The sequence below is a fragment of the Durio zibethinus genome, chromosome 12 (assembly GCF_047325235.1).
Source record: "Durio zibethinus cultivar Kanyao isolate XHJ-2024 chromosome 12, ASM4732523v1, whole genome shotgun sequence".
NCBI classification, from domain to species: domain Eukaryota; kingdom Viridiplantae; phylum Streptophyta; class Magnoliopsida; order Malvales; family Malvaceae; genus Durio; species Durio zibethinus.
In genome coordinates this window covers 10,893,312-10,910,906 of record NC_143173.1, presented here as the reverse complement: position 1 = coordinate 10,910,906, position 17,595 = coordinate 10,893,312, and the positions used below count along the sequence as shown (strand labels likewise).

Here is a 17,595-nt window from a genome sequence, read left to right as displayed (position 1 = left end):
TCATGAACAAGGTATTGTAATCGTTCCTTGATCATTTCATTATTGTTTATCTTGATAATATTATGGTCTATTGTCAAACATTGGACGAGTATATGGACCACTTAAGGCAAGTGTTCTAAGTTTTATGGGTAAACACATTGTTCATAAAAAAAGAGAAGTGCTTATTTGCCCAACAAAAAGTATCATTCCTAGGCCACATAGTGAGAGATGGCAAGATCCATATGGATGCCAATAAGGTTTGTGTAATTCTAGATTGGGAACTGCTAGCCAAGGTTACCAAACTGAGATCATTTCTTAGGTTAGTTAACTACTACCGATGCTTCATCAAAAACCACCCATCCATTGCCACACCATTGTTTGACATGCTTAAGAAAGGGAGAATATAGGACTAGAGCCCTGAATGCCAGTAGGCCTTTGATCAGTTGAAGCGGACAGTGATCGAAAAGTCAGTTTTAGCTTTACCAGACCATGCCAAATTGTATGAGGTGCATATGGATACGTAGACTTTGTGATTGGGGGCATGTTAATGCAAGAGAACCATCCAATTGCATTTGAAAGCTGAAAGCTTAATGAGATTAAGCGTAGATACATGGTCCAGAAGAAAGAGATGATAGCAATGGTGCATTGCTTGCGCATTTGGTAGCACTACCTATTGGGGTGAAGGTTTGTGGTCAGAACTGATAATGTTGCAACCAACTACTTCCAAACACAAAAGAAGCTATCCCCTAAACAGGCCCATTAGTAAGACTTTCTTGTAGAATTTAATTATAGGTTGGAGTACAAGCCTGGGCATGCAAACACAATGGCTGACACCCTTAACGAAAAAGGAAGCCTTGTTGCCATCAACCAACTAGAGGGGTCTTTAGTGCAATGCATCCAAAAAAGGCTATCCCATGATTCTATAGCAAAGACTTTCATCAACCATACCAAGCAAGGTAAGACTAGACAGTTTGGGCTACAAGATGATTTATTGTACACCAGGGGCAATTAGTTCTTTGTGTTGCAACATAGAAAACTCCATAAGGAGGTGATACAAGAGTGCCATGATTTGAAGTGGGCTGGTCACTCGAGCGTGCACCACACCTTAGCCTTGCTAAATGATTGATACTACTAGCTATACATAAAAGATAATGTTGAGGACCTGTCTTGTGTGCCAGCAAGACAAAGTGGAGCTTAAGCCACCAACCAGTCTCTTGGAGCTTTTTACCCATACTAGAGCGATCATGAAAGAGCGTCACTCTGGATTTCATAGTTAGTCTACCCAAGGTGAATGGTTTTGGGAGCATTATAGTAATGGTGGAAAACTTTTGTAAGTACAGGACTTTCATTTTAGCAACTAAGGAATGCCCAACCGAGAAGGTAGCCTATTTGTTCTTGAAGAACATAGTGAAGTACTAGGTTATACCATAGACCATTGTTAGTGATCAAGATGGGAGATTCACAAAGTGGTTCTAGACTAAGTTGTTTAAGTTATTAGGGTCAGATTTGAACTTTTCCACCAGCATGCACCCCCAGATTGATGAGCAAACTGAACGAGTAAATTGACTATTAGAGGTCGACCTCAGGCACTAAATGAATGCCACATAGTGGGACTAGCTTAAGCTGCACATTCGACCAAAGCAAGATCTAAGAGAATTGCTTGAATTCCACTTGCATTACGACTTGTTCATATAGCCAAGAGAGGAATGTGCATCCATGAAAGACTTCTACACCATTTGGCCAAAAGAGGTTGAACTCCATCATAACTCTTTTGCTTAGCCTTCAAGAAATTCTAAAGCACAAGGACTCTCATCTTCCATATCTATTTGGCTAAGACAATATCCAAAAGGATTTCATGTAATTTTAAGCCAACAAGGACACTATATGCATTCAGTTAAAGGTGTTTATGATGGACAAGGACTCTTTTTCTTGCTTTTTGAAGAGTCACGCATGAAGAAGGATTCTAACCATTTGAATTATAAGAGATTGAATGAAATTCAAATATATTATCTTGTAATCCTAAGTTAGTTGAATCTACCAAAAAACCCTGAATCAAGATTGCAAAATGATGATCAAATGGCCAAAATTGTTTCCTAAGACACCCATTTGGCTACATCTTTTCAAGAAGCAAGAGTCTTATTTGGTTAAAGCACTTTAAAGATCAAAATAGCCCTATTTTCTTAGTAGTTGATTTAAAATTAAATCCTTGTAAACTTATCCCCTATGATCAAGCCCTTTCTATAAATAGGGAGGCCATTTTCACTTGTTTCATCACCCAATTCTTCTTTTCTCATCTCATTTTTCTTTTCTTTAGTTTTCTATAGTTTAGTCATTAGCTTAGGTGGTAGATTTTGCTAATAACAAAAGTTTGTTTCTTTAGATTCTTTCCTTTAATTTAAGAAGTATTTTTCAAAATCTTTTTTTATTACTTTTGATTTCAAATCTAGTTCTTTACTTTCTTATTTTCGACAAGCATTCTTTTATTTTGCAAGTTTGATTCAAGCATTCGTACTCTAATACAATAAAAGTTTTGGCCATCATCATTCTTCCACATTTAAGTTCTTTAGTTTCATGTTCAGCAATCTCTGTTTTTCTTGCTTTTAAGATTTATGTTCTTGCTCTTTTTAGATTTTTTTTTGCCTTTATCTCTAGTTTACTAAATGACATTTGGATAATTGAGATCTAAGCCTACATAACTTTTTTATTTTCTTATTTTGCAGTCAACCATGAAATTTTATTTGTTTAGTTATTAAGATTTTAAGACTTCAACTTTGGTACTTAAAAACTACCCAACAATTACAATCTATAATCCCTTGGAAGATGATACTGGAATACTTCTATTTTATTACTTGATCTATGTAGTTGCAGACTATACAAAAAGTAGCAATTAGTTTGTAATTCTCTAAAGCAGTAATCAATTTGTAATTCTCTACAACTAGTATATCTTTTCTCATATCCATGAAGGTAGGCATTAAGTGTTGAATCATTTTAAATTATTGTCTTATATGTAGACTATTTATGGTATGATTGTGCTTTCGTTGGATTGGATGTTTAATTGATTAGGGGCCTTTTTATGCCTAACAACTAGCATCAAAGCCATGTTTGAAGCAGTTGTGGGTGGCATACCTAATAACTGGTATCAAAGTGAAGGTTCAAGATGTGAAAGACACAAGCCTATAAAAGCTTTATTCAAGGGAGGAGTTCAAGTTAATGTCTTGAGAAATCTATTTGTGTGAAAGATGAAGACACATAAGAGAACTATTATGAGACTTCAATTGCATATGGACTTAAGCATGGCTGGCTAAAGAAGGATCATTCGATGAAATTTGAATCAAGATAGAAATTGTTGGAATATTGGCATAAATCCTAAAAGATTTAGTAAGAGATAAGTTTGAGATTTTTTTTTTTTTTACATTGGCTAGATATTGCTTAATGTAAAAGAAAACTTGTAAGAAAAGAATTTTATGAGAAAAATGATTCTTGATAGGCAAGTTAGTATGCTTATAAATAATTAAAGTCTTAATAAGATTAGGTATGAGAGAAAGATGTAAGAAAATTGTAAGATTTTACAAGGTAGCCCCATAGGACTAGAACAAATTGAGAGAGTCTATATGGGTAAGTATGTTTTTATATATATGGTGTGAGAATACTCCATAAGACTAGAGAATATTGAAAGGATCTATGAGTATTATAATTGATATATTTGTAAATAGACTAGGGGAGACTAAAAAGGTCAACATGGGTACGTATGAAGGTTTGGATTGAAATCATTACAGATCAGTTTAGGATTAGGATTATATGTTTATAATTCTTTACAACTAGTAAATCTTTTTTTTCATGGTGGAGATAAGCAAGCTGAGTTTCGAACCACATTAAACTATTATTTTTTTGTGTGAATGATTTATAATTTTATTTTATTTCCATTGGCTTACATGTCTAATTGACTGGGAACTTTTTTTCCTTAACATCATGTATGAGGTAATAGTTCAAGGTCTCCCATCACAATGGATAGTGTTGGATCTATAGTTTTGAATTGGTTCTAGAATGGTCTTGAAACTTTATGAATGGTCTATGGTCTAAATTTTTTACAATCAATACTATTAATGTAGTCCATGATTCTAAGTACTTAACCATCCATTCTCGATCAAAGGATCAGATTGTATGATTGGCATTTGATTGATTACAAGCATGTTAATTATACTTGTAGAAATATATAAAATATAAATAATATCATTTTCATTTGAAATTATTATAATTTGGTTTTTATCAAAATTTTATCATTTTTTACTAATTTTCTTGTTAATTTTTTTCTTCTTATTGTAGGTCAGTAAAAATGTGTAGTACAATGCTTAAGCTTGAAGAGATGATAATTTTATGAAATAGAGTTATTTTTAGTACTTAATTGCTTGAATTTTTCTTTGTTTTGACAAATTAATTTAATTTTTCTCAATATTTTGTTTAAATTGTCTTTTGTAGGATAATTCAAGAAAAAAATGGAAAATGGTGAACTCTTGGCAATGTTGGTGAAATTTGAAGAGAAACTTGTAAGATTTTTTTGAGAAGCATTGGCTACCTCTTTGATGCAAGTTGTGAAGCTTAAATTGAATTTTTGTTAGTGGAAATTGAGATGAATGGAAGACAAATTAGTGTAAAATTTTAAAAGGCAGATTCGCCAATGCCTAGGCAATATTTGAATTAAGATAGTTTTGATTTTAATGCCATTTAATTTCATACAAGCCATGCAATTCATGAAGAGGCATAATTTCGGACAGTAGTTTTAAATAGATTTTAATTTTTAGAATTATTGGTGCAAATCAATTTGATTTTTATAGGTTCACATGCAGGAGATCATATTTTAATGACATGGAAGCAGCTAAATTTTTATTGGACAAAATTGTTTTGTTGGCAAGGAATTAAAATTCTGTTTTAAAGAGCCAAATAGAATTGGAATCCTTCTCTAGTTTGGAGTTGACATGAAAAACAAAAGAGAGACCAAGGCTGGCTACAATTAATATGATTGCATGAAGTTGCATGAAAGTGTTTAAAATCAATTTTTCTCTTGATTGAAAGAGTCACGGTTGAGGCAGATTCGCATGAAGAGTTTTAAAGCTAGAAGTAGTTTGGGTTAGAAGAATGTCAAAATAGAATTACTTTCTCTTCAAGAAATCAAAACCAAAATTAGAAGTTTGACTCAATAAGATTACAAATCTAGAATTTAGTTCAAGATCAAAGACTTTTCATAAAGAAATTTTTGGAAAGAATATCTCTCTAGGCCTAAACTTCCTCTCCAAGAAAGCCAAGTTAAGAGGGAATTTTTTTTTTTTATCTATTTAAAGAGCTGTAACTGAAAAATGGAAGGTTTGGGCTTAGTGTGATAGGTCAGGCCTTAGTCTTAAGATTTTTTTTTTCATTGTTTTTTGGGTTTTCTTTAAGTTACAAGTTGCAAATTTTCTTTATCTTAATTTAAACAGCTTTCAGTTTAAGTCTCTACAATTTAATTTTCAGTTAAGTTCAGTTAAATTTGAATTCAATTTCAAGTTTCTTTAATTCTATTTTAAGTTTCTTTAATTATGTTCAAGCTACTATTTTTCTATTTAAGTTTATTGCTTAAATTTTTGATTTCCATATTTTAATTCATTTATGTTCTTGCATTTTGTTTTGAGATCTAATTTGGTTTTGCATGTTTTAATTCTTCAAAATTTCTATTCATGGTATTCTGTTTTTATTTAAATTTGCAAGATTTTAGTTGCTGCATTATTTTAGTTTTTATAATCCTGTTTAATTTCAATTTCTACATAGTTTAGTTTTAATTTAAGTTTTTTTTTTTTATTTTTAGTTTTGAGTGCTTAGCATTTTTAGAGATCGTTTGGTTTAGGAAAAAGTTATATTACTTTTGAAATCTTACTTTTGTAATTCGATTTCCTAATTTGGTTCACAGTATGATTCTTAGGGATATTATAAGATTTCCAATAGTGTCCAAATAGTATCAAATCAAAAATTCACCTCTCTTTGAGATTTTTTAAGATTCATGGAAGAAAGTAAATTTTGTCTCACTTTCGACCTCAATATAAATTTTTTAATTTATTTTACCCTTGAAAATTAACATAATTACATGATAAATCGAGACTATTTTGACACGAAAAGCTGCATTACAACCACACAATTGGACAAAACTGCATTCCTAACCACATGATTGAACACTTGGTAATGATTGAATACGTAGTAAATTACATATAATATAAACAATGTTTTTAAAAGAACAAACTTAATAGATTACTACAAATTTAGGATTTTGAATTTTTTTTTTTTTTCAAAAGTACTATACCTTTTTACATATGAAACGTAGTTGATTAATTTAAATAATAACAAAAAATTAGATATTTTCAATATTAAGGATATTTTTTAGTTTGAAAATGTAACAATAGATATAATATTATAATAGAATATTAATGATACTTTTAACTACGTTTTTTATGTAAAAAATGTAGTATTTGATAAATAGAAAATTTTCTATTTATCAATAACTACATTTCTTATTATGGCATGTAACAATTGATAAACCATAATTTTTTATTTTTATAAGCATTACGCTTTATACATATAAAATGTAGTTGATTATTTAAAAAAATAACAAAATAAATTTAATATTTTCAATATCAACAATGTTTCTTGATATGGAAATGTAGTAATAGATATAATATTTATAATAGAATATTTAAGATATTTTTAACTATATTTTTTATGTCAAAGACATAGTGTTTGATAAATGTAAAATTTTCTCAATATCAATAACTATATTTCTTGTTATAGAAATGTAGTTATTGATAAACTAGTAATTGATCACCTGGTAATGTAGTAACTAACAATGATAACATTTTTTAGTTTCAAAACATTGTAGATAATAGATAAAAAATAACAAAATAAACTGATAATTGAACATGATATAAATTACATTTCATTTTCAAACAATATCGTAGAACTTTAGTCAAACCTTAGATCGTATATTTTCTATTTCACACAACATCACCTTCCAGCTTTATGATTTCATCTTTATGCAGTTCATTTTGGCTTATCTTTAACATTATATGGCCAGTCTACTCTCTATTTTGTATGATCTATTTTGTATTATTTATTTACGTTAGATGTTTTCTTGTTATATTAGTAGATTTGGGTTAGATCTTAATTGAAAAGTTGTTGATCATCATATGTTTTCTTACTATTGGTTTTTTATTCTTGCTCTATAAATGTTTTCTTGCTATTTCTTGATCTAATCAAATGTTTTCTTACTATCTATTTTTCATTGGATGTGGCTTAGATCTTGATCTACCAAATGCACATTGTTACTTTTGACAAATATTTTCAATATTAACAAAAATCTTCCTTGCAAATAGTTATGACTCGTTTGTCAATAAAAAAAAAAAAGCAATTGATAAAAATGCTTGGTTTACAAATGAACCAGATGGAAAGTTTGTTTGAAGTATTGCTTATTGTTGCTATGAAATTAGTAGCTATGAAACTTAAAAAAAGACGTAGAATCTCATAAGTTGATGAAACTCTTGATAGGCCTCAAATTAGGTCATTCAACTTAAACAAAATGGTCTTTGAGAGTGATATATAGAGTATGGATAATTGTAAAATGGATAAGAGAGTTTTTGTAAAATTATGTAAATTACTTCTAATAGAAGAAGGATTAAAGACATCTCAATATATGTCAATAAAAGAAATGATTATTAGCTTCCTTCATATCATTGCCCATCATACAAAAAATAAAATTATGAAGCATCAAGTAGTCAAAACTGGAGAGAAAATAGTAGGTAATTTCATGCTATGTTAAATTCTATTTTGATACTATATTCTATGTTGTTTAAAAAACCAGAATCGATAATAAAAAATTCAACAGATAATATATGAAAATGGTTCGATGTAATGCATTAATCATTATTTGCTTTGAATAAATATTAATAAATCTTAATTTTGTATTATGTATTAATTAGATTTATTTGGTTTCGAATTGTTGGGTGCCTTAGATGAAATATACATAAGGTTGAATGTAAACTCAATTTACAAAGCTAGGTATAAGACTAGGAAAAATGAAATTACTACCAATATTCTTGGTATTTGCACATTAGACATTCAATTCATTTATATTCTACTAGGATGGGAAGGTTTTGTAGCAAATGATAGTGTTTAACATTACACTTAGAAATAGTTTAAGGATCTCACAATGTATTAGTTTTAATATTTTGGTTTTAGTTATGTCATGAAACACATTTTAAATGTATATTAATGTTGTGATATTGGATTAGGTTTTTATTATGTGTGATGCTAGATACACAAATAAGAAAGGTTTTTTGATACCTTATAAAGGTTAAAGATATCATTTAAATTATTGAAAGTCAAGACACTAACCTATAACACCCCAGGAATACTTTAATATAAACACTATAAAGTAAGAAATTGTATTGAGAGATGTTTTGATATATTAAATACCAGATGGGTAATTTTATGAGAGAAATCATTTTATCGAATTAAAACACAATATAGAATAATTTTTGCTTGCTGAATGTGTTGTTTTTTAAGTGAGTAATAGCCAAGCAAAAGGAAATGATCATCAAGATTTGATCAGGCAAGTTGAACCAAGTGATACTTTGATTGAGTTTCGAGACAAGTTGACGGAGGAGATGTTGACGAATTGCTTGCAATCCAATGATTAACTACATTATTTTTTTCTGTTTGGTTATTGTTATTGTTGTATGTATGATATGTTAAGTATACCATTTGTTTTCGATATTTGTTTTATATCTATTTTCCTTTTTATTTTTTGTTAAGTGTACAATGTAGTTTACTATTATTTGCAATAATATTTATTTTCTTACCATGTCTATTAGTTTTCTTCCTTCATTAATTATTGGTTCATCTTCATTTGTTTTTTATGTAATATGCATTTGCTGTATAATGTCCAATTATATTATTAGGATATCAAAATGTTGTCATCTACTACCAACATAAGAGGTACATTGAAAAGAAAAAATAAACCTCATCAATTGGTAATCACACATGGACAAAGACAGAGGATGTCATACCTGTCCAATGCCTATAAGTTTTGGCTAATGATCCTAGATGAAAAGCTGACAATGAAACATCCAGAGTTGGCTACCTAAGACATTTGGAAAGGATATTGGAGGCCAAAATTTTCCAAGCACAATTGAAAGTGAACTTACACATTAAGTTAAGAATGAAGTTATTGAAGTGACAGTGCCATACTATTTGTAATATGGTAGCTCAAGCAAGTGGATTTGGTTGGAACGATAAGAAAAAATGGGTAATTACTGATAAGAATGCTTTTGATTAGTGAGTTTCGATAAGTAGTTAATATGAATATAGAAGTTACATTGATTGCCGATTTCTTATCAAAACATTCTATATATATACTTAAATCTATTTAATTTAATTTTTGTATAGACTCACCCCCATGCTAGAAGGTAAACAAACAAACCTCTCATTCACTCTGATGACTTTGTCAAGATTTTTTATAAAAATGAAGCTAGTGAAGCAAGAGCTAAAACTACAGTTAATGTTATGGAATCATTTAATGTTGATGATGATGCTAACTTTGGGTTTAATGAGAATGAGATCGACACTAATCAAGATAATGAGAGACTTGAGGATGATGAAGTTGAAGATTTAACTTGTTTGAAAATCCCTCCCATAAGTAGAACTTTGTTAGGTAAAAAATGTTCTAGAAACTTTGATAGATTTGTTGAATTGGTCGAGCAAATAAGCAATATCAGAGTTGCATATTGTGAGGTTGTGCTAGAAATCAACATCATTTCATTTTTTTTCAAAAAAGAAGTCGAGGAAAGTGATAGGTGAATTTTGCTCTTCACTGAAATTATACAACTAGACATATTCTCTTGAGATAAATGCTTTTTGTTGAGGAGTATATCTCGAATGATACTCACAAAGTTGATTTCTTCTTTGCACTACAAATTGAATTTTGAAAGGATTACATATGAAAGTAATTAAATGAATGTAATGCTTATTGATCATCATTTGACTTTTCTCCTATAGGATACATGTAGCTATTTTAAATTATGGATATTTTATTTGCTTTACAATATTGAAATATTATAATTATATTTTTTAAATTATAGAGATGGTATATAGTTTCAAATGTTTAGACATAATAATGGCATAAAATTGACATACCTTAATATTTTTTAATTACATTTTTTATATTACAAATATCATAATTGTCAATTTAACATAAAATTGACAAAATTCAATTTAAAATCTAAAGTACAAATAAAGATTAGGTTTTTAATATAAAAAAATTGTCATTGTTAGTTTAAATGAAATTGACAAAGTTCAATTTTAAATTTGATAAACTAACATAGACCATGCTTTTTACATAAAAACATCATCTTTAAAGACATAAACTGCATTTTTTAATAAAAAAATGTAGTTTTTTATACAAACACTGCATTTTTTAACAAAAAATGTCATGCTTGTTAGTTGATATCAAATTAACAAAATTGTAATAAACTATCAAATACTACTTTTTTGTACAAAAAAACCATCATCTTTATTGTTAAAGATTGTATTTTTAACACCAAAATGTCATCTATATAAAGCAAACATATGTTGAATTTGTACATGAGCCACATATAAATAACCAAATTTGCACTTATATAAATGAAAATTTTAGATTTGTATAAATAAAAAAATTTGGAGTTCTATATAAATTGTATGTTGAATTTATATTAATATAAAAATTTTCATCAACCAATAGGTATAAAACTCTTTGTCCTCAGTCTTAACTGTATAAATATGAATATATAGTCACACAATTCATGATGCACTTCATCAATTTCCTCTTTTGTGAAGTATTCCTTTTCAACCCATTGAAAATAATTAAATGAATGTCAATCAATATGTATTTCATAATTATATTCCATATAAAATGTGTATTTGTAATTTAAAACCATAATTAATTTTATTTGATGTACTTATAAGATCATTAATAACTATCCCTTTTATGAAATAGAGGACATAATACCTATATTATTGAGTTCCTTATTGATGAGGAACTTGCAAATTATTGTTGAATTGTCAAGTGCTTTTCACTTTGGTATAAACAATTAAAGAAAATAAATTAAACAAATATATCGAAAATTTAATTCATGTACCTTTTTTTTTATTAATGATAGTCAATCCCCTCAAAACAATAACAAAAGGTAACCGTAAACATAACATTATACTCATAAATAAACCATAAACATAATAAAATTTATTTCACATAACTAAGATAAGTATCTCTTTATTATATCTTTAAGTTCTTATGATGATTTTAGGTTACTTTTTTTTTAGTCAAAAAATAAATCATATGGTTTGTGTATTCAATGACAACCAACTACCAATGACTTCTGAATAAATAGTATTGATTTCAATATTAGAATGTAATGTTTTTAATAATTATCAAATATGTACAAAACAATATAAAGTAATTAACAAAGTATATAATGAACACATACATAGGATTATAAGGCACGAAAAAGCATTGGAATTCTTTTTCCAATGAACATGCCAAAGCAAATGCACACTCTAGTATAGAGCCCATGCCACTAGATATACGACTTGGATCATGGATCTATATACAACAGTCATCTATCTTTCCTTCACATGTTTGTAAAGAATGCTATAATGATAAATACAAATTAATTATAATAGGGTATACACTATATATGAATGAACATATATTATTTATAAAATGAATATATGAGCTAACTTTATGCATGCTAAGATTTCTATAATTGGTATTTTCATTATTGAAAAAAACCTAACAATCTCCTCCTACCCAATTTAGGAAGCTAATGGATAATTAAATATTTCATCTTTATTTTCACGTTTATTATTGATCCATATATTAATTGATATTTCACATAATAGAGAAATGTATACATATTAAATTTCGTAGGTGAAATTTGCTTAATCTCAGTCTTTAAAACTTGTTACATACAAAATTCAAATGTATTCATATAAAATCAAATTACAATGATCAAAAAATCCAATTAATGAAGTCAAAACGTGTATTATCGAAAGAGATGATTAGTCAAAAACTTCATCCACAAACATTTCCTACATTATCGGTAAATTACTAACCCATTGTGTTAGTTATTATAATTGCCAATTATGCCTCCAATTCAGCAATTCGTTCATTTTGTTGAGCTCTGATAGATCTTAATTCTGCAATCTTGGATGTATAGGGTTTAAGTTTTGTTTTGAAATAATTTGTTGGACAAACAAAGCTCCTAACATCCTTAACACAGCCAAGTTTGTCTTTAGAACCAAAAGCCAAAGTCAACACATATACTTTATCGCCAATTTCAATTTCATCAAATATGCATCTTATAGCTAAGTCGTACTTAACATAAAATGCTTACGTAAGTCAATACAATATATTAACATGCACAAATCTAGAAGTAGCAAATGAGATATATATATATATATGTATGAACTTACCATCATTTTAATCATTTTTTGAATTGCTTCATCAATATACTTTTCAACTTTTTATGTATGTGCTTCTTTCCAAACATCCCATCTTAATATTTTATTCCTTGATTATAATGTTTTCTCTAATCATATGAAAATATAAGTTTGTAACTGGAATGTAAATGAATTTCAAATTCCCTAAGTAAGTGATAATACATAATAAAAAAAATTATAAGTTCATGCTTCACATTTGCATACTTCTTTTTTTATAGTTGATGGTTATACCTTTTTAGACTTTTATTTTCTATTAGGTTTTTTTTATTTTCTGTGACTAAATAGGATAAGAATTACTGCATATTAACAACACATGAAAACAAACAATTTCAATAACAATTACTTTTCAATAATTTTCTACAAAAAAATATTACTATGCATATATTGAATTCATCTGATAACCTAGTTGAAAAAATTTCATCCATTATGCATCACTAATTACATTTGAATATGTGGCTAGGGGATGAGCCAAAAGTTTAGAATTATCAGCAATGGGTAATATATATTTTTAAGTCAATCTATCTTTAAAGTCTCTGAATTTCAAACTAATAAATTGCAATACAACTTTTTTATACTCAATTGGTATGCTAAAGCGTTCCTATAAAAAATAAAATAATACATTGGAATAAGGTAATGTAATTGCATTCCATAAGCAATAGACATCAATTAAGTGATAATTTAAATATCATTAATATAACTTACAATCGATTCCCATATATGGTCATTTTTCTCTACCGAAACATTCCTTCAACTATTGTAGTTAATAGATATCATCTTTCAAACAAGATATCTAATATGACTAGCCTTCTTCAACCTATCATTTAAGACAGGCTGGTTTTTGACATTGAACTCAACTTGTATTTTCTTCCTAGTTGCTTGAAGCAACTTAAATCGTCCCCTAATTTTTTTTTTAAATATGATGTCTCAACCAAATGTTCTTCTTCATGTTCGATTGAGGTATACATGTGTTCTTCAGAATCTATTATATGAATTTATCTATACAAATAAATATGGAATGAAAAAAGACAAATAAAATAAGAACATTGAGAAAAAGACAAATAAAATAAGAACAATCTTCAAATACCCCATTATTTACATTGTTTCATAAAATAAGAACAATGAGAAAATGATTTGTTACTCGAAATGATGGTGAAGACAAGGACAATAAGGATGGTGGGGATGGGAAGGATGGTTGCAATGACTGCGATTCGACAGCATAGGGTTTAGGGTATAAAAAATATTGACAGATGTCAATAAGCTTGTAATCTAATTTTAGGAAAAAAATTAATAAATAGCATCAAACATTGTGTTTATCATTTGATACACATCGCGCTTGTTAAATCAAATTTTTTTTTATAATTTGTCAAACACTACGTTTATAATTCCACAAACAACGTGTTTAATTAAACAACTACATTTATAAAACCCAACATGATGGTTGTGTGCTTGTTTATAAATTAAAATGTAGTGCTTGGTTCTTTATCAAACACTAAACGTCGTGCTTGTTATCAAATATTACATTTATATAACAAAAATATTGTTGTTGTTTACAATGAAATTTTTTTTTTCAAAGACTACGTTTATAATTAAAAAGACATCGTCTTTGAACTTTATTATATATATATATTTTATTTATAATATACCACCTTATTTTTAACATAATAAAAATGAAAACCTACTTTATTTTTGTTGTTTAATGGTTGTCACATGTTTAATTTTAATAACATAGTTGGCAATTGAAATGTTTGTCACGTGTCACATGTGATGAAAAACATTATAGTAAAAGTCTTTATTATATATCTGAGATTTTGCGAACCAAATATAAAAACCTAACATTCTCATAACAGGAAGAATCACTCCTTCCTAGGAATACGAACTTCCTCAAGGATCACTTTTTCTCTCTAAATCTAAAATTTCATGAATCAAACACCTCTTTAAGATTTTTATTTACTGCATTAATTGTTAAAAATATTTTCAAAATATGAAAATATTATAAAAAAATCATGTTAAGTTATGTAATAGCTTAAAGTAATGTTTCATGATCAAATATGTTTGATTTTAGATTTAAAGAATCAATGAAAGTTGGTATACTATATGAGCAATCGATTGCCTCAGTAAGAACAATTGACTACTATGTTCTTACTTTGATGTGCAATCGACTATCTTAGCAAAAATAATCGATTGATTGTTTTATTTTGATAAATAGTCGACTGCCTAAGATAAAATAGTGGACAGCTATACATTCCAAAAAAAAATACCAAGGTCTTGATACAAAAGCTAACAAAGGAGCATTCGACTATTTACTTTAGGCAACCAATTGCTATGGATGGAATCGATTACTCTATAAATTTTTATTAGTTTTGAGTATTCTAAATTTCAAAAAGTTGATTGCTCGAAGGTACAATCAACCATCCTACCTCATGAAGCATTCTAGAAACGAAAAATACAAAAAGGCAGTCGATTGCCTTCTAGAAACAATCAATTGCTTTAGTGAAAAATTTTAATTCTTTGATACATGAAAAATGATTTCTATTGGAATAGAAAGAGTGATCATTCAAATGAACGAATTTGCCTTTTATGATTCAAAAATGTATCTTTTTTATTAAAGAAAGTAATATTTGATTGAAATAATAGAATAAAAAAGTCACAACCTTAGGTTTTAATCTCTATAAATAAAGATTGCAAGTGTTCATTTGTAAAAGTTCAAGATGTTCAAGTAACTGAATAACTCTAAAATCTTTTTTATTTTTCCCATTTTTCTAATTAGATGGCATGTTTCTTGGCATTTTTTTGTTGTAGAAAACTTTGTTAAAGACAAGGCATTTCCATCTTGCATCAAGGGGCATTCAGTGATTTGATTTTTTTAATACAAAGTAAATCAAACATACACCTTATTGTATCTTAGAGATATTTCGACATATCTCTTTTGCATACTATTATTGGTAGGGACGAAATAAGCCTTAAAGAAAGTGGCATTTGTAGCATGCCTTGATGTTATTTCATTTGTTTTCTAAAGACTCTATCTTAGATTCAAACAAAGCTTAGAAGAAAAGATTACAACTGAAGTTAAAGTGGGATATCATCATCGACTACAAGTTCATAAAGTTTTCGTAACCTTGGTACTAACATTAATTTAGTTTCTATTTCATGCATTTTATTTTATTTAATTTGCAATTTTGGTTATTGCACAATCTAGTTGCCTTTGAGGTGCTATTTAATTTTTAAGTATGCATATTTTGTTTTACTTTCAGTTTTTGCATGACATTTTAAATATCTATTTTGTTTAGTTATTACATTAGTAGTTTAATTAAATTCTACATTACTACTCCATTTGGTAACTAGAAATTGATTTTTTGAAAAAAGATGTTTTTTGTGGAAGACATTTTTCAAAAAATTAATATTTCATGTTGTTTGGATGACATGAAAGAAAATATTTTCTATTGTTTGGATCATTTTATGGAAAATATTTTTCACCATGTTGATCTTTAAAATTTTCACCATAACAATCAAAATTTTAAAACCTATTATTATTAATAGCAAAAGTTTCATATTTTAACATTAAAAAATATTTATATCAATATTATATAATATAGATTTTATATCCTATATATAAATTATAAAAGAATTAAAATCATATCCATAAAAGAAAATATCACATATAAATTATCAATATAATAATATTGCTCCTAAACAAAATTTTTTTACGCTTTTAATTAAGTTAGACCCATGTCCATTGTTACTAAACCAAAAAAATCCAACAAGCATGTTCATTTTTCCTAACAAAACATCCTACAACCATGTCCATTGTTCCTAAACAAAAACATCCTCTACTTTCAAGTTAGAGCCATGTCCACTAATATTTATAATATGAAGGATATTTTACTTGCCAAACAAAAGTAATTACATAAATAAGTTTTACGACATTACATAAACAAGTTTTAATTGTCATCATTATAATTGAAGAAATTTTAAAGCCAAATTCTTCTAAGATTATCATTTTTCACCGTAAATGCCTTTTCTTGCTTTTCATGCTCAACTAAATAATCAAAGGCAGAGGAAAAAACTACCTCATTAAACCCTTCCACCTTCATCACTTACTCATAAAGTTCAATGGTAATAATCTGATCATCACTTAATTTTTTAATGGCATAGGCAATATCTTCATTTTTGAAATTTTATCAAGTTTCTCATCTTTGACAGTTTGAAAATGTTCTCTTTTGTAATGAGATCGAGGTTGTGAAATACCAATCAAGGAAAATGTTTCTTTCCTTTTAATGGTATATTGATCAACTTAATTTTCCAACCTTGCAAGCATTGAATCAACCTCAATGTTTTCTAAATTTATATAAGCAAAAGATTTGGCGAAACTCCCAGTAGTCGTATCTTTCCAAACAATTAAAGCCATTTCATCATACATGTCAAGTTTCTTGTTGATGAATGATTTATGTTTAGGATGTGCTTATTTATGGTTATTAACATAAAAAAAAATAAAATCAATTCACCACAATAACAAAATATTAATATAAATCCTTCAAAAAAATTAAGATACTATCACTTCATCATCATAAACTTTTCTTGATGTAGTCACAATCTTTAAGTTGTCATCCCATTCAAATCCACTATTGCCAACAAGTTTTTGGATTCCAAGTGTTTTCACAATCTTAAAATGATTCTTCACATGGTTTGCCTCACATTCAACATTAAAATTTTCATTTATAGCTTGAGCTACTAAAGTGTATGAGCATGGCTTAAAAATGTTAGAAGGTTTGTTTCGCTTTAGAGACTCATTAGAAAGGATCTCAAGTAAAACATGTTCCATGGGCTTTGTCCACCCAAGTTGCTTTGACTTCTTCATTTCTATAATGATGATAATATTTATACTTAAAAAGATAAATATAATAAACAATCATACATAATCAAATAAAAAAAATGCATAATCAATTCTTAAGCAATCCGATAAAGTTCATAATCACCCACTAATGTTCATAACAACTTCAAATAATAGAAAACATACATAATAAACAACTTAGTAACATATCAATGTTCAAAAACATAAATCAGAATAGG

General features: G+C 27.9%; 1 long non-coding RNA gene across 3 annotated transcripts in view; it reads left to right on the top strand.

The window, feature by feature from the left end:
- The window catches only part of LOC111297293 (uncharacterized), a 57,692-nt gene extending 52,118 nt beyond the window's left edge, over nucleotides 1–5,574 (top strand). Inside the window, exon 8 of one of the 3 annotated variants that reach the window (XR_016325864.1) lies at nucleotides 4,456–5,574. This is a non-coding gene — a long non-coding RNA (uncharacterized LOC111297293). The remainder of the gene's footprint in view (nucleotides 1–4,455) is intronic. The other 2 variants (XR_002691086.2, XR_016325866.1) reach the window with 2 other exon arrangements.
- The last annotated feature ends 12,021 nt before the right edge of the window (nucleotides 5,575–17,595 follow it).